At 50.1% G+C, this 15,811-nt stretch overlaps 1 protein-coding gene and 1 pseudogene across 5 annotated transcripts in view; both read right to left on the reverse strand.

The window, feature by feature from the left end:
• cabin1 (calcineurin binding protein 1) overlaps positions 1-15,811 on the reverse strand; it is a 464,264-nt gene that overhangs the window by 31,332 nt on the left and 417,121 nt on the right. The gene's annotated exons all lie outside the window — the stretch shown is intronic.
• LOC147104913 (uncharacterized) lies at positions 11,058-13,246 on the reverse strand (annotated as a pseudogene).

Below are 15,811 nucleotides of genomic sequence, written 5' to 3' on the forward strand. Positions count from 1 at the left end.
CGGGAGGTCGGAAGGCCCCTCGACTTTAAGGCTAGTAGGGCGGCCTTCCAAACTGTTGCATTCTCTCTTTCCACCTGTCCGTTCCCCCGGGGGTTGTAACTGGTGGTCCTGCTTGTGGCTATACCCATAGCGAGCAGGTACTGGCAGAGTTCGTCACTCATAAACGATGAGCCCCGGTCGCTATGGATATAGCTGGGGAAACCGAACAGGGTGAAGAGGCTGTTCAGAGATTTAATGACCGTGGCTCTGGTCATGTCCGAGCAGGGGATAGCGAACGGGAAACGGGAGTACTCGTCAATGATGTTGAGGAAGTACACATTGCGGTCGGAGGAGGGGAGAGGCCCTTTAAAATCGACGCTCAGGCGTTCGAAAGGGCGAGTGGCTTTTATCAGGTGGGCTCTGTCTGGTCTATAAAAGTGCGGTTTGCACTCAGCGCAGACTTGGCAGTTCTTGGTCATGGTCCTGACCTCCTCGATGGAGTAAGGCAGGTTGCGGGCCTTGATGAAGTGGAAGAACCTGGTGACCCCCGGGTGGCAGAGGTCATTGTGGAGGGCCCTCAGCCTATCGATCTGCACGCTGGCGCAGGTGCCACACGATAGGGCATCTGGGGGTTCATTGAGCTTCCCAGGCCGGTACAAGATCTCGTAATTGTAGGTGGAAAGTTCGATTCTCCACCTCAAGATCTTGTCATTTTTGATTTTGCCCCTCTGCTTGTTGTTGAACATAAAAGCAACTGAACGCTGGTCAGTGAGCAGGGTAAATCGTTTTCCGGCCAGGTAGTGCCTCCAATGACGCACAGCCTCCACAATAGCCTGGGCCTCCTTCTCGACCGCGGAGTGTCTGGTCTCCGGGCCCTGGAGGGTTCGTGAGAAGAATGCCACAGGTCTCCCCGCCTGATTAAGGGTGGCGGCCAGAGCGAAGTCGGACGCATCGCTTTCCACCTGGAAGGGGATGGATTCGTCCACTGCGTGCATGGTGGCTTTGGCAATGTCCTCCTTGATGCGGTGGAAGGCCGAGCGGGCCTCTGCCATCAGGGGAAAAGAGGTGGATTTGATCAGCGGACGGGCTTTGTCTGCATAGTAGGGGACCCACTGAGCGTAGTAGGAAAAAAACCCTAGGCACCTCTTCAGGGCTTTTAGGCAGTGGGGCAGTGGGAGTTCCATAAGGGGACGCATCCGGTCCGGGTCGGGACCGATGACCCCGTGTTCCACAACACAGCCAAGGATGGCGAGGTGGTCTGTGCGGAATATGCACTTCTCCTTGTTATATGTCAGGTTCAGGAGTTGGGCGGTGCGGAGGAATTTCTCGAGGTTTGCGTCGTGGTCCTGCAAGTCCTGGCCGCAGATGGTCACATTGTCTAGGTAAGGGAAAGTGGCCTGCAGCGCGTTTTGATCGACCATCCGGTCCATCTCCCTTTGGAAGACGGAGACCCCGTTGGTAACGCCGAAGGGAACCCTAAGGAAGTGATAGAGGCGGCCGTTTGCCTCAAAAGCAGTATACTGGCGGTCTTCAGGGCGGATGGGGAGCTGGTGGTACGCTGATTTCAGGTCAATGGTCGAAAAGACGCGGTACTGCGCGATCTGGTTGACCATGTCAGCTATGCGGGGGAGTGGGTAGGCGTCCAGCAGGGTGTAGCGGTTTATTGTTTGGCTGTAGTCGATGACCAGGCGTTGTTTCTCGCCGGTCTTAACGACCACAACCTGGGCTCGCCAGGGGCTGGAGCTGCCCTCAATAATCCCCTCCTTCAGGAGTCGCTCCACTTCGGTTTTGATGAAAACCCTGTCCCCGGCACTGTATCGCCTGCTCTTTGTGGCGATGGGCTTACAGTTGGGGGTGAGGTTAGCAAACAGTGGGGGGGGTGGGACTCTGAGTGTGGAGAGGTTGCATCTGGTGCGCGGCGGGCAATTTGGAGGCTACTGGCTGCGGACTGTGAGTGGGGGGAGGGGGCCACCGTACGCCATCGTAACGCTTTTGAGGTGGCACTGGAAATCCAACCCCAGTAGGATGGCAGCGCAGAGGTCGGGCAGGACCAGGAGTTTAAAATTATTGAATACAGTCCCGTCTACTACTAGTGTCACCACGCAGTAGCCGCCAATGTCCGCTGACTGGGACTCGGAGGCCATAGAAATCCGCTGGTGCGCAGGCAGGACTGGGAGAGAGCAACGCCGCACCGTGTCGGGGTGGATGAAGCTCTGTGCTCCCAGAGTCAAAAAGGCAGTTTATTGCATAGCCGTTTACCTTAACGTGCATTTTGGACCGAGCTAGTTGGTGCGGTCTCGTTTGGTCCAGCGTAACAGAGGCCAGCGTAGGGGTCAGTGTGTTGCTGCGGGTATCAGATGGGGGGGGGGTTGGCGGTCTGCTGCGTCCCGGCTGGTGTCCAAGATGGCGGCGTCCATGATTCCCATGTGGCTGGAGTCGTCCAAGATGGCTGCTGTTGCGGTGGTTCGCACATGTCTGGGGAGGCCCAAGATGGCGGCCCGCACGGCCCACACGCGGCGCTGTTGGGGGCCCAAGATGGCGGCTCGCCCGGCCCACACGCGGCGCTGCTGGCGTTCGGGGTGGCTTTGGCCTTGCAGACGCTGGCGTAGTGTCCCTTTTTCCCGCAGCCCGAGCAGGTCGCATTCTTCGCCGGGCAGCGCGCTCTGGGGTGTTTGGCCTGGCCACAGAAGTAGCATTTCTGGCCTTGGGATACTGCTGTCTGGCTTTGGGACACTGCTGCGGTAGTTGGGCCGTTGTTGGGCTGTGGCTGGGGTGGCACGGTGCTATGGGGCTGTCCTACCGTGTCCCAGGTTGTTGTTCCCCGCAGCGTCCACGGTGCAGAGGAGTAGGCATCCATGCCCCGGTAGGCTGCGTCCAGCGTTACTGCGATTTCGGAGGCTTTGTTGAGGTTGAGGTCGCTCTGCTCCAGCAGTCGCTGTCGGGTGTAGTTGGACCTGTGGCCCGCTACGAAGGCATCCCGGATCAGTTCCTCCGTGTACTTAGCGGGCGTTACCGCCTTACACCCACAGGCCCGGCCAAGCACGGACAGTGCTTGGAGGTATTCCTCAGTCGATTCCCCAGGTTGTTGCTTGCGACTCCCCAGGAGGTGCCTGGCGTACACTTCGTTCACAGGGCGCGCGTACTGGGTCTTGAGGAGCTGGAGGGCGTCTGTGTACGAGGTCGCGTCCTGGATGACTGAGTACACTCGGTGGTTCACCTTGGAGATCAGGACAGACAGTTTGTCCGCATCCGTTGTGACCGCAGTGGAGGCAGTCAGGAATGTCTCGAAGCACATGAGCCAGTGAGCAAACTTGGTGGAAGCGTCCGCTTCCCGACTGTCCAGGTCCAGGCATGCTGGTGTGAGGATCTTCTCCATTATAAAAATTTAGTTAATAAAATTGATGCGCCATCAATTACTCAAAAGACTGAGGTTGAGCGAGTAACAATCAGGCTTTTATTAACTAAAGAATGAAGGTCTTGTCTCGAGTGGTCGACCCGTCCAGAATACTAAGGGACTGGGAGGTAGTCACTTATATACCTGGAATAGTGGGAGGAGTCAGCCGAGGCATGTCCAGACCTGTACCGAGTGGAATGCACATACAGACACAGACAGGTATAGCAGTGGTTTACCACAACCAGCAACCTGTCATCAAGGATGGGAGAGAAATTGAGCAGTGTCACTCCTACTTGCTCCTGTGCAGCTCCCAGTAGCTGGTTTCAAAGTAGTGCTGACAGAGGCCTGGGAGTAAGGTGCCAGCAAAAAGTGATGAGTTTTTTTTTTAAAGTGGATGTTATCTGTGTAAAATGTTGCAGCAATTTAGGCCCCTCTTCTATTTACTACCCTAGAAAGACAATTTACTGGATGACAATGCCCCTTTAACAGGTGCACTATCAACAGTTGCTAGTGGGTTAAACACAGCACAAGTTTTTCTTTTAAAAAAGCATAAAGTTATTGGTTCGATTATCTGGAGCCTCTAAAACACACAGGCTGAAGTAACTCACTGAGAAGTGCCTCTGGGAAATGCTGTACACATTTTAGACAGCCTGCAGAGGGATGTTCTGAAGGTTTACGTGCCTGACATGAGAAATACACAATCTCCAGGAGAGGCACTCTCACTACTTTGTCATTCTGGTGCTGTTTTTAAGTGTCAATCATTGCCCTCAGTTCCCAGTCTCTTCATAAACAGCATGCCTGGCTTCCATCAGATTTTTCCCAGTGCGCTCTTCCTGCAGCCCCCTCTTCCTCCTCCTCATTTTCATCATCATTATCCTAACTGATTCAGTGACAATGAATTCTACTCCTGTAGACGAGAGAATCACTAAAAAATTGCAACTTTGTTTAATGATTTATACAGTGAGTTTCTCCATCAGGACCTCTATTAAAATTCAAACCCCTCCAAAGAATGACTGATTAGCTAGCTTTAAATATTGTATTCCTTGTGCTTTGAATGTTCTAGCTCCACGTAGAAATGAATAGTCCAAACAGCAGGGCACTGTTCCTTTAAACGTCTGCTCTGTACGTTTATTCGGGAATGTGCTTCAATTCAATGATGGGAAGGGGCAGCAGAGGAACCAGGTTGATGCACAAGGAAAATAAACACACAAACAGCACACCAGGTCCGAGAAAGAACGGAGGGGCAGAGAGGAAGAGAGCATGTTACAAGGACGTTTGACTGCATGCAATAATTGAGGAACACCATACTAAACATCCAATATGAACCCACAACCTTCTAACTCTGAGGCAAGAGTGGCTCAGTGGGCAGCACTCCCACCCCTGAGTCAGCAGGTTGTAGGTTTAACTCCCACTCCAAAGACTTGAGTACAAAAATCAAGGCTGACACCCAGTGCAGGACTGAGGGAGTGCTACACTGTCAGAGGTGGCGTCTTTCGGATGAGACGTTAATCTAAAAGATCCCATGGCACTATTTCAAAGAGTAGGGGTGTTATCCCTGGTGTCCTGGCCATTATTTATCCCTCAATCAACGTAACAAAAACAGATTATCTGGTCATTATCACATTACTGCTTGTGGGAGCTTGCTGTGCGCAATTGGCTGCCACGTTTCCTACATTACAACAGTGACTACACTTCAAAAGCTTTGGGACGTCCGGTGGTCATGAAAGGCGCTATATAAATGCAAGTCTTTCTTTTCTTTTATTCTCACTTATTCGGTGAATCTCCTATCAACATGAAGTTCTCTATCTTTGTGCATTGATGCATTTAAGGGGGAGCTATATAAGTGCATGAGGGAAAAAGGAATAGAAGGGTATGCAGATAGGGTGAGATGAAGTAGGGTGGGAGGAGGCTCATGTAGAACATAAACAAATGGTCCATCTCTGTGCTGTACATTCCAGGTAATTCTATGCAACCTGTTATGGCAAAGGAGATGGATGGGAAGCCTCATGATTTAATATATTTAACCAGCCTGGAGACCTGAGCTGTCAGGACAAGACAACTATGTAAGTAACTATTTACATACTAATCTACGATGTGGATTTACTGCAAGTAGGACAAGCCTCAACATGTCCTGGCTAAGAAATAACATGGAGAGGCATTCCATTATCCTGAGGTTTTGTGAAGCTGCTTTGATTAAATCCAAGGTTTTTAACCACAGATTATCCAAGGTTTTTAACCACAGATTACCCAGGGTCTTTAACAAAAGGAAACAAAGTCTCTGATGCAGAGGAGACAATGGTGGGTATCCAGGCCATAGGTCTTTCACGAACACCAGACGTCTCAAAGTGCTTTACAGCCAATGAAATACTTTTTGAAGTGTATTCACTGTTGTAATGTAGGAAACGCGGCAGCCAATTTACGCACAGCAAGCTCCCACAAACAGCAATGCGATAATAACCAGATAATCTGCTTTCTTAGTGATGTTGATTGAGGGATAAATATTGGTCAGGACACCAAGGATAACTCCTCTGCTCTTCTTCGAAATAGTGCCATAGGATTTTTGACATCCACCTGAGAGAGCAGACAGGGCCTCGGTTTAACGTCTCACCTGATAGACTCTACACTGGAGTGTCAGCCTAGATTTTGTATTTTGTGCTCAAGTTCCTGGAATGCGACTTGAACCCACAACCTTGTGACTCAGAGGCAACGGTGCAACCAACCGAGCCACAGCTGACACTCAAGTGTAGGATACTCTCTGTAGTGTATGTGCCTTTAAGTCAGAACTACTTTTTACAGCTCCTGTATACTGTAGTACCGGCAGTGACCACACTGGTATATAAGCTTTGCGCATGCCTCTGTACCCCAGTCTAGAGATTACCCTCCTCCAGTAAAGACCTGTTATTTGTTAATGTACAGCATCCGTGTGATTATTTATCCACCGAACCACGGATCTAACAGTGGCGATGAGTGTTGATTCGAATCTACCTGCAACATTAAAAAAATAGTCGAGTCCAGGAACACGGGCGTCAACCGCGAGCAACCGCCCAGCAGTCAGGCAGAGATCCAACTTCGCTGGGGAGGCTGTGGAGAGCCGGGTTTGGTTCCCCAGCCACGACGAGCAGTAAGAGACCGACAACAGGTCCAGAGCAGACCCTTCCCGAGCAGCGGCGGCTGGAGCCGACCGACGGCAGAGAGAGAGCCGAGCAGCGTCGACGGGGTAAGAAAGAGGGTGAAGAGAGCAGGGCGCAGCCGGGGGTTGAACACCGAGCGGCATCGAGGAAAAATACTGCAAACCGGAGAGAGGGTAAGAAACAGCTGGGTTCTAGACTGAGCGGCGTTGACAAATATCAAGAGACGAACACGCAGAGCACAGCCAGGGATCACGGGCTGATCAGGGTCCGCGGGGCGAATCAAGGGGAGACGCCATTGAGCCGCGGAGAAGCAGGGAGAGCGCGGGAGACGCCATTGAGCCGCGGAGAAGCAGGGAGAGCGCGGGAGGCGCCACTGAGAAGAAGGAAGAGCGCGGGAGACGCCATTTTGTGCCAGCGGAGAAGAAGGGGAAGCGCGTGAGGCGCCATTGGTGATAGTTAACGCACAACCAAGGATGCCGAAGAGTGGCAGTATCTCTACGTTCGACAATGAAGTCGAAGATTGGGCGACATATGTGGAACATATTGAAGTGTACTGCAGGGCGAATGAAGTGCCAGATGCTAATAAAGCACTGGTTCTGTTAAATTCCATGGGTGCAAAAACTTATGGGTTACTGCGAAATCTAATAACCCCAGAGAAGCCGGTAAACAAGAATTTTGAAAGCATAGTAGAAATCCTACAGGACCACTTAAACCCCACACCGCTGCTGATAGCAGAACGATTTAAGTTCCATAAACGGAACCAACACAAAGACGAAAGCAATGCTGAGTACCTAACGGAACTGCGCAAGCTATCGAAATACTGCCAGTTTGGAGCGGGACTAGCAGACACGTTAAGGGACAAGTTTGTGTGTGGGCTACAAAGTGAAGGAACCCAGAAACGGCTTCTATCAGAAAAGGACCTTATGCTGGACAAAGCTTTCAGTATGGCAGTATCACACGAAGCAGCCGCAAGGGGCGCTGCAGAGATACAACGGAGACCGCAAGAATAGGGCACCAACGAAATGACCTATGGAACAGGGAAGTGCTATCGCTGCGGCAGAACAACACATGACCAGAAAGATTGTTGGTTCAAGGACCAAGTGTGCAGACAGTGTGGGAAAGCAGGACACATAGCAAGAGTCTGCAGGTCTGGGAAGAAAACCAACAGTAAGAAATCTCCACAGGAGAAGTACAAAAAGGTACACCAGGTGATGGACAGTGGTTCAGACGAACAGAAAAGTGACACAGACTCCGGAAGCAAGGAGCTGGATTGTCTGAAACTACATAATGTAACCGAAATGGAGGATCACCAGACTATCTGGGTTACACTCAAGATAGACGGAGTCCAAGTGGAAATGGAATTGGACACAGGGTCAGTTCTAACAGTCATAAATCAAAGAGACTACAAGCGGCTATTTTCACACATACCCTTGAAAGCTACAGAGATTGTCTTGAAGACGTATACGGGGCAAAAAGTCTACCCCAAAGGAAAAATAAGGGTGAAAGTGACATATAAAGGTCAGGAAATACCTAAAATGGTTTTATATGTATTGCCAAATGGAGGACCACCACTGCTAGGACGTGAATGGATCCGGAAGATACAATTAGATTGGCATTCCATCCAGGCACTGAAGGTTGAGGCCAAAAAGGATGACGACGTCACACCTGGACGACTGTCAAAAATGCTAACTGACGCAAAAGAAGTGTTCCAGGAGGGACTAGGAACACTAAAAGGAATAACAGCAACGATTAAAATAGAGGAAAATGCAAGCCCAAAGTTTCTGAAGGCCAGACCAGTGCCTTATGCGATCAGACCAGCAGTTGAAGCAGAGCTGGAAGGGTTGGAACGTTCAGGAGTACTGTCCAAAGTGGACTGGAGCGAGTGGGCTACACCCATCGTTCCTGTAATGAAGAGGTCGTTGAGTAATACGCCTGGGGAACCAAAGAAGGTCCGCATCTGTGGGGATTTTAAGGTGACAGTGAACCCAGTCCTTCACACGGTGCAATATCCGCTTCCACGAATTGAGGATATTTTCGCCTCGCTATCTGGTGGTAAACGCTTCACCAAAATTGATCTAGCCCAGGCATACTTGCAAATGGAGGTAGAAGAAGCTTCGAAACATTACCTTACGATCAACACTCATAAAGGTCTCTATCAATACAACCGGCTGGTGTTTGGAGTAGCCTCGGCTCCGGCTATCTGGCAAAGGGCGATGGATCAGGTCCTGCAAGGGATTCCAGGGACCCAGTGTTATTTGGACGACATCTTGGTCACGGGCGAAAATGACGGTGATCACCTCGCTAACTTGGAGAAGGTGCTCGCCAGATTAAAGGAATATGGGCTACGAGCTAATCGCCACAAGTGCAAGTTTTTCCAGAAACAGATCTCGTATTGCGGCCACGTCATCGATGAAGAGGGGTTACATAAGTCCCCTGACAAGATTGAGGCAGTAGTCAAGGCTCCAGCACCGGAAAATGTGTCACAACTGAGGTCGTTCCTCGGGCTGGTAAACTATTACCACAAGTTCTTACCAAATTTGTCTACGGTATTACACCCGCTGAACACCCTACTGCAAACAGGGGTACCATGGAAGTGGGATGACGAACGTAGACGAGCTTTCCAGAAGTGTAAAGAATTGATCACATCAAAAGAGGTGTTGGCCCATTTCAACCCAGCACTACCAATTCAGTTGGCATGTGATGCATCACCCGACTGCATTGGAGCAGTGCTGTTGCACAAATTCCCAGACGGGTTGGAGAAGCCAGTAGCCTTTGCGTCTCGGTCACTAACCTCAGCCGAGCGCAACTACGCCCAGATTGACAGGGAGGCCCTCAGCCTAGTATGGGGAGTAAAAAAATTCAACCACTATCTGCATGGACAGAAGTTCACCTTGCTGACTGACCACCAACCACTTGTCTCCATCTTTAATCCTAAGAAGGGCGTGCCAGTAATGACTGCAGAGCGGTTACAAAGATGGTCCCTGTTTCTAGGGGCGAATCAGTATGAAATAGAATATAAAGGCACGAAACAGCATGGGAACGCTGATGGGCTATCGCGCCTGCCACTGCCTACTGTGGAGGAAGCACCAGCAGTGGACCCTATCGAGATATTTTATTCGTCGATAATTGAACGATTGCCAGTAACAAACGCGGATATAGAGAAGGAGACCCGCAATGATCCGACGCTGTCACGGGTATATGAATTGACGGTGAGGGGATGGCCAACACATGGCGACTCACTGTTGCCAGCATTCTCACCCAGAAGAGAACAGCTGTCAGTATGCCAGGGGACAGTGATGTGTGGATCCAGAGTGGTGATTCCACCCAAGTTAAGGGAGAGAGTGCTAAATGAGCTACATGAAGGTCATCTGGTGGGGGGGAGTGAAAATGAAAAGCCTTGCTAGGGCTTATGTGTGGTGGCCGGGAATCGATCAACAAATCGAAGACCTAACGAAGAGCTGCTTAGGATGCCAGAAGGTCCAAAATGCACCACCACATGCCCCTCTACACCCATGGGAGTGGCCCTCCTCTCCATGGCAACGGGTGCACATTGATTTCACTGGTCCATTCATGGACTCAATGTTCTTAATAGCAGTGGATGCTCATTCAAAGTGGCCTGAGGTGATAAAGATGTCTTCAACCACTACAGAGAAAACGATTGCAGTCCTACGGACCATATTTGCCAGAAACGGTTTGCCAGAGCAGATTTGCTCTGATAATGGACCACAGTTTGTGTCCGACGAGTTCCAAAAATTCATGAAAAGGAATGGGGTAAGGCATTACACATCCGCCCCGTATCATCCAGCCACCAATGGATTGGCTGAGAGGTTCGTACAAACCTTTAAGAAGGCGATAAAGGCCATGTGCGACGAGGAAATTCCACTACAGCATAAGATGGACAATTTCTTATTAGCCTACCGAAACGCGACACATGCAGTTACCAACCAGACCCCGGCCATGATGTTCTTTAACTGAAGGTTGAGATCTCGTCTGGACTTGCTTAGACCAAATGTGCGAAGAAATGTTGAGGACAAACAATTCCAGCACATTAACGAGAAGCCGACAAGGAGCTTCAATGTAGGGCAACCAGTCTTGGCCCATGACTATCGAACAGAGAAGTGGCAACCCGGAACGATATGTACAAAGCAGGGGCCATTAATGTACACAGTGGATGTCGGGGAGAACATTGTGAGACGCCACGTCGATCAGATCTTAGCGTCACAGGAATGCGTCAACCCCATGTCTCGAGTACCTGGGGATGAACCCGACATACCGGTAGCATCTACTTCAGACCCAGTAGCAGTGGAACCCGATGAACTACCCGATGAAAAGGGGTCAGAATCGCCTCTGCACCAAGAACAAGAACCTCTGGAAAGGCGCTATCCCGAAAGGGTCAGGAAGCCGCCCCAAAGACTGAATCTATAAATGGACTTTTGTTATTGAATGTACATGTAAAAATGTAATTGTTATTTGAATATTAAGGGGGTATTATTAATCTAAAAAGGGAGGAATTGTAGTGTATGTGCTTTAAGTCAGAACTACTTTTTACAGCTCCTGTATACTGTAGTACCGGCAGTGGCCACACCGGTATATAAGCTTTGCGCATGCCTCTGTACCCCAGTCTAGAGATTACCCTCCTCCAGTAAAGACCTGTTATTTGTTAATGTACAGCATCCGTGTGATTATTTATCCACTGAACCACGGATCTAACACTCTCCACTACTATTTCACTGACAAAGGCATGGATGAGGGTTTCAGCAGCAGGTGAGCTGAGGCAAAGGCGGAGTCGGGCGATGTTCCGGAGGTGGAAATAGGCGGTCTTAGTAATGGCGCGGATGTGTGGTCGGAAGCTCATCTCGGGGTCAAATATAACACCAAGGTTGCAAACAGCCTGGTTCAGCCTCAGATAGTTGCCAGGGAGAGGGATGGAGTCGGTGGCTAGGGAATGGAGTTTGTGGCGGGCACTGAAGACAATGGCTTCGGTCTTCTCAATATTTAGTTGGAGGAAATTTCTGCTTATCCAGTCGGACAAGCAGTGTGTCAATTTAAAGGACAGTAGAGGGGTCGAGAGAAGTGGTGGTGAGGTAGAGCTGGGTGTCGTCAGCATACATGTGGAAACTGACGCTATGTTTTCAGATGATGTCGCCGAGGGACAGCATGTAGATGAGAAATAGGAGGGGGCCAAGGATAGAGCCTTGGGGGACCCCAGAGGTAACGATGTGGGAGCAGGAAGACATGCCATTGCAGGTGATTCTCTGGCTACGATTAGACAGATAAGAATGGAACCAGGCAAGTGTAGTCCCACCCAGCTAGATCCTTGGGGGACACCAGAGGTAACGATGTGGGAGAAGGAAGAGAAGCCGTTGCAGGATGGTCTCAATCTTAGTGACAAAGAAGTCCATGAGCTCCTCGCACTTGTTGTTGGAGGTAACAGAGGAGAGGGCTTTAAGAAGACGGTAAGCAGTGGAGAATAGAAGCCGAGGGTTATCTTTGCATTCCAGGATGATCCTGGAATAGTGAGCAGTTTTGGCAGACGAGTTAAAAGGCGACTTGCCACCCAGCAACCAAGTACAGGCAAGATGGGAAAGTGTTACAATCTACTAAAATTTGTGATTCTACTAAAGAACGGTAAACTTCACAATATTACATTTTCTCATAAAACCACGTGCATACCCTTGTGCAGTTACAAAGCCTTACTCTTTCTTTTCCTACCGCTCCTACGTGGCGCAACCCCTGTGGCTTCAGCAGAGCCAGAGGCAGGCTGCTCAGATCCCTGCTTGGACTGCGGAGTTGCTCTGGGTTCTGGAGCCGATGAGGGCCTCGCCAAAGATTGCTTCACCTGCACCTGTGCAGGAGCAGACTTGACCATCGGGACATGAAGCAGTATGACGGGTACTGACTGAGGGGGTGGGGGGGGCAACAGGTGAGAAGTGGAAGTGCATTGAGTGGAGTCCCCACTTCCATGTCCCCTTTCGCCATCATCCCTCTCATGGGCCAGCTGCAGTTCACTCCTGCCATTCTGTTGGAGAGCAGCTTGGGGCAGATCAGTGACGCTCTGTAAGGCCATGGTTAAAGTATCTGTTATCCTATTTAAGGCGGCAGACATGTTGGCATCCAGAGTCTGCATGGTCGTGGTTAAGGCGTGCATGGACTCAGTAGATCGCTGTGTTTGATTTTATGCGGACATGTTCTGCGACATCAACGCACTCATGCATGAGGCAGACTGCTCCATTCTCTCTGCAATCATAGTCAGTATGCTTGGAAGGCCTGTTAGCACATTGCACATTCCCTACTGCTCCTCAATGATTACCCTTTTCATCGACGCCCCCGGGGGTACAGCATCTGCGTCCAGCTGAGCAGAGCTTCAAGAGGGATGTGCCCTCCGACGAGGACTTTCCACAGCTGTTCCTGCCACTAGTGTCTGCTCTTGCTCACTTGTGAAGTGAGTGTCACCAGGTGAAAACCCAACTATCTGTCTAACTGGTCCCACCGAAGTGCGAGTATCTGAGCTGGTGCATGGTAAGCATGAGTCCTGTGATGGTGCACCCTCAGAAAGAATCAGCTCCTCTGAGGAATCATCGTCCGCGAGGTTCATGGATGTCTGCTGCATGCCTGAAGGCCCTGTTGGCGAGAAAAGATATGAATTAGTCCTGGCAAGGTAAGAATGTTGCAACTTATTATGAAGATGGTCACACTTCACTCGCTGCTGAAATCAAGTCAACATGCTGTACCCCGGGGGGCGTCGATGAAAAGGGTAATCATTGAGGAGCAATAGGGAATGTGCAATGTACTGACAGGCCTTCCAAACATACTGACTGAGTGTTGTATCGCATGTGTGCGCATTATATTTAATTGTGTCAGCAGGTAGCTGGGAACTCCCCGTCTCCCCATCTCCGACAGCCAGGGACTCCGAGTCGCCACTGATCTCCAGCGCCTCCTCCTCTGCAGCTATCAACTGCGCATTCTGTGGAGGACCAGCTCTGGTTCTCTCCCTCGCCCTGGTGTTCTGTGGTCTCTCCTCCTGCATAGAGAAAAAGAAGAGACCTATGAGTGAGTGTAATGGCATGTGTTCACCCGATGGATGGAGTGCATTTGGTGAGGGTGAGTATCAGGGAACGGCATGAAGTTGCGTAAGGATAAGGGTGAGTGGGAGTGGGAGTGGCGGATGGACAGATGGGGATATGAGGAAATGCATAAAACGAGAAGGATGGATGCACTTGCTAGATAAGTGGGTGTGAGGAGCGATGTGATGGAGTAGGCTTGAGAAGACCGAGTGAGGAGTGGGGGTGAGATGATGCGCACAGCAGGATGTAGGTGAACGTGCAACTGTACTCACCTTTCCTGACCTGATTAGGTCATTAAAGAGCCTCCGGCACTGAATCCAGGAGCGTGGCTCAATGCTCCTGCTGCTGACCTCCTCGGCCACCTCCAGCCTCGCCTTCTTTATGGCAGCATGTTCCTTCCTCCCATTGCTGGGGAAGAGTATCTCTCTCCGACACCTCACTGACCCCAGCAGCACATCAAGGGAGGTGTCACTGGCGTGGGGCGCAGCCTTTGAACATCCTGAATCCATTCTCACAGTTTGTCTTCTCTTGCTTCCAACTGCCAACTCCTCCAAATTCCATCTTTGGATTGTCCCTTTAAATACTGGAGTTGAGAGCGTGTCATGTGGGTCCTCAGCACGCCCGCTGCCGTGCATTCGACGCCAAATGACGGACATAAAATGATAATGAGGTGGCTGCATTAAAAAGCCACCGACAGAAGCACTATTAGATATTAGACTACCCCCGCCCCCAACATGCCTCTGAATTATCAGGCCCAATATTTCAGTGAACGAGTGGTCAATCTATGAAACAGATTCCCTAGGGAGACAGTGGAAGCAGTTAGCAATGAATTATTCAAATGCAAATTAGATTTTTTATTAGAAAATAATATTTTGGGATACAGTATATGAGTACTTTGAGACATGACTTGTGGCATGTGTAGCATGTTTGGGAGGAACAGGTGACTTTGGACCTCTGGTTCCCAAAGCTCTCCATCTCTGGGATTTTCCTCATCTCACGTCTGGGTCTGTTATAGACTCATTGATAGAGATTGATTGCTCTGATTAATCAACAACTCCATTATCATTGTATCATGCAACTACCAGGAAGGCAGGTGGTGAACTAGATGTACCTTGGTCTTTTTTCGTCTAGCTGTTCTTATGTACCACCAACACATCATCCACTAACACTTTGCGATGGCACAAGTTTTGGATAGATGGGACACAAATTTGTTTTCTAACTGATAAATTAGAGGGACAAAAACTATATAAACCCACGAGTAAGCTTCATTCCTAATCCTCAAGAGTGTGAGAAGAGAGTTAGAAAACAACCAATTAGAAGACAACCAATTAGAAGAATGCACTGATAATAGTGAAACAACATTCCCTGTGGGAGACAACAGAACATATCTGCTGCCTATGAAGGGGCAAAAAGAATTGAAGAGGAGCCTGAATTCAAGGTTATGCTACAGGCAGAATGGGGCCACAGCATCTGATAATGCATGCTGCAAATTTTCTTAAAGCCAGATATTGATAGAGCCCATGCCATCAGGAACAGGTACCTGCACCCTCAATGGGAGAAGCAGCCACATGTTCTGCAAAAGCTGGAAAGAAGAGAGTACACTGACTAGCAAACCCCAGACAAAGAGAGACTGAATGCAAGAGAAAGAGCAAGAGAAAGGCGGAAGAGGGAGAGAGAGAGCGAGCACACACATGGTGAGAAGGGGGAAAAAAAGAGAATGATGAGCGAAACAGAACACGAGTGAGTGCATGGAGTGAGATGAGAGAGAATGGCACGAGAAAGTGAGACGCGTGTACACGCGAGAGGGAGCGAGCATGCACGCAAGAGACAGAATGAATGAGAAGGAATAGTCAAATATGCTTAAATTGTTAAATGGCTGAACATTGGTGAAAAATTTGAGAAAAGTACAAAGAAACCAATGATAGGCCCAATGGTACAAAGAACGGTCACAATTGATGAAATGGAGTGGTCGATGATGGGTTAGACTGTTTTCTAGGTTAGAAAAATAAAGGTCGTCTTGTGGCAGCAGCAGCGGCAGTGCGGACCTGGGAGGAGCGGCGGCGGCGATAAAAGGCGAGCCCGAGGCACAGATAGGCCCCACAGCAGCAGTGCGGACCTGGGAGGAGCGGCGAGGCGGCGGCAGAGCGGACCTGGGAAGAGCGGCGAGGCGGCGGCAATAAAAGGAGAGCCCGAGGCACAGGTAGGTTTACCAATCTCAGAGCTCCGAGGGCGAGAGAGAGAAG

This window comes from Somniosus microcephalus, chromosome 19 (genome assembly GCF_052327205.1).
Source record: "Somniosus microcephalus isolate GS21.2 chromosome 19, FLI_Smic_1.0, whole genome shotgun sequence".
In the NCBI taxonomy this organism is placed as follows: Eukaryota; Metazoa; Chordata; class Chondrichthyes; order Squaliformes; family Somniosidae; genus Somniosus; species Somniosus microcephalus.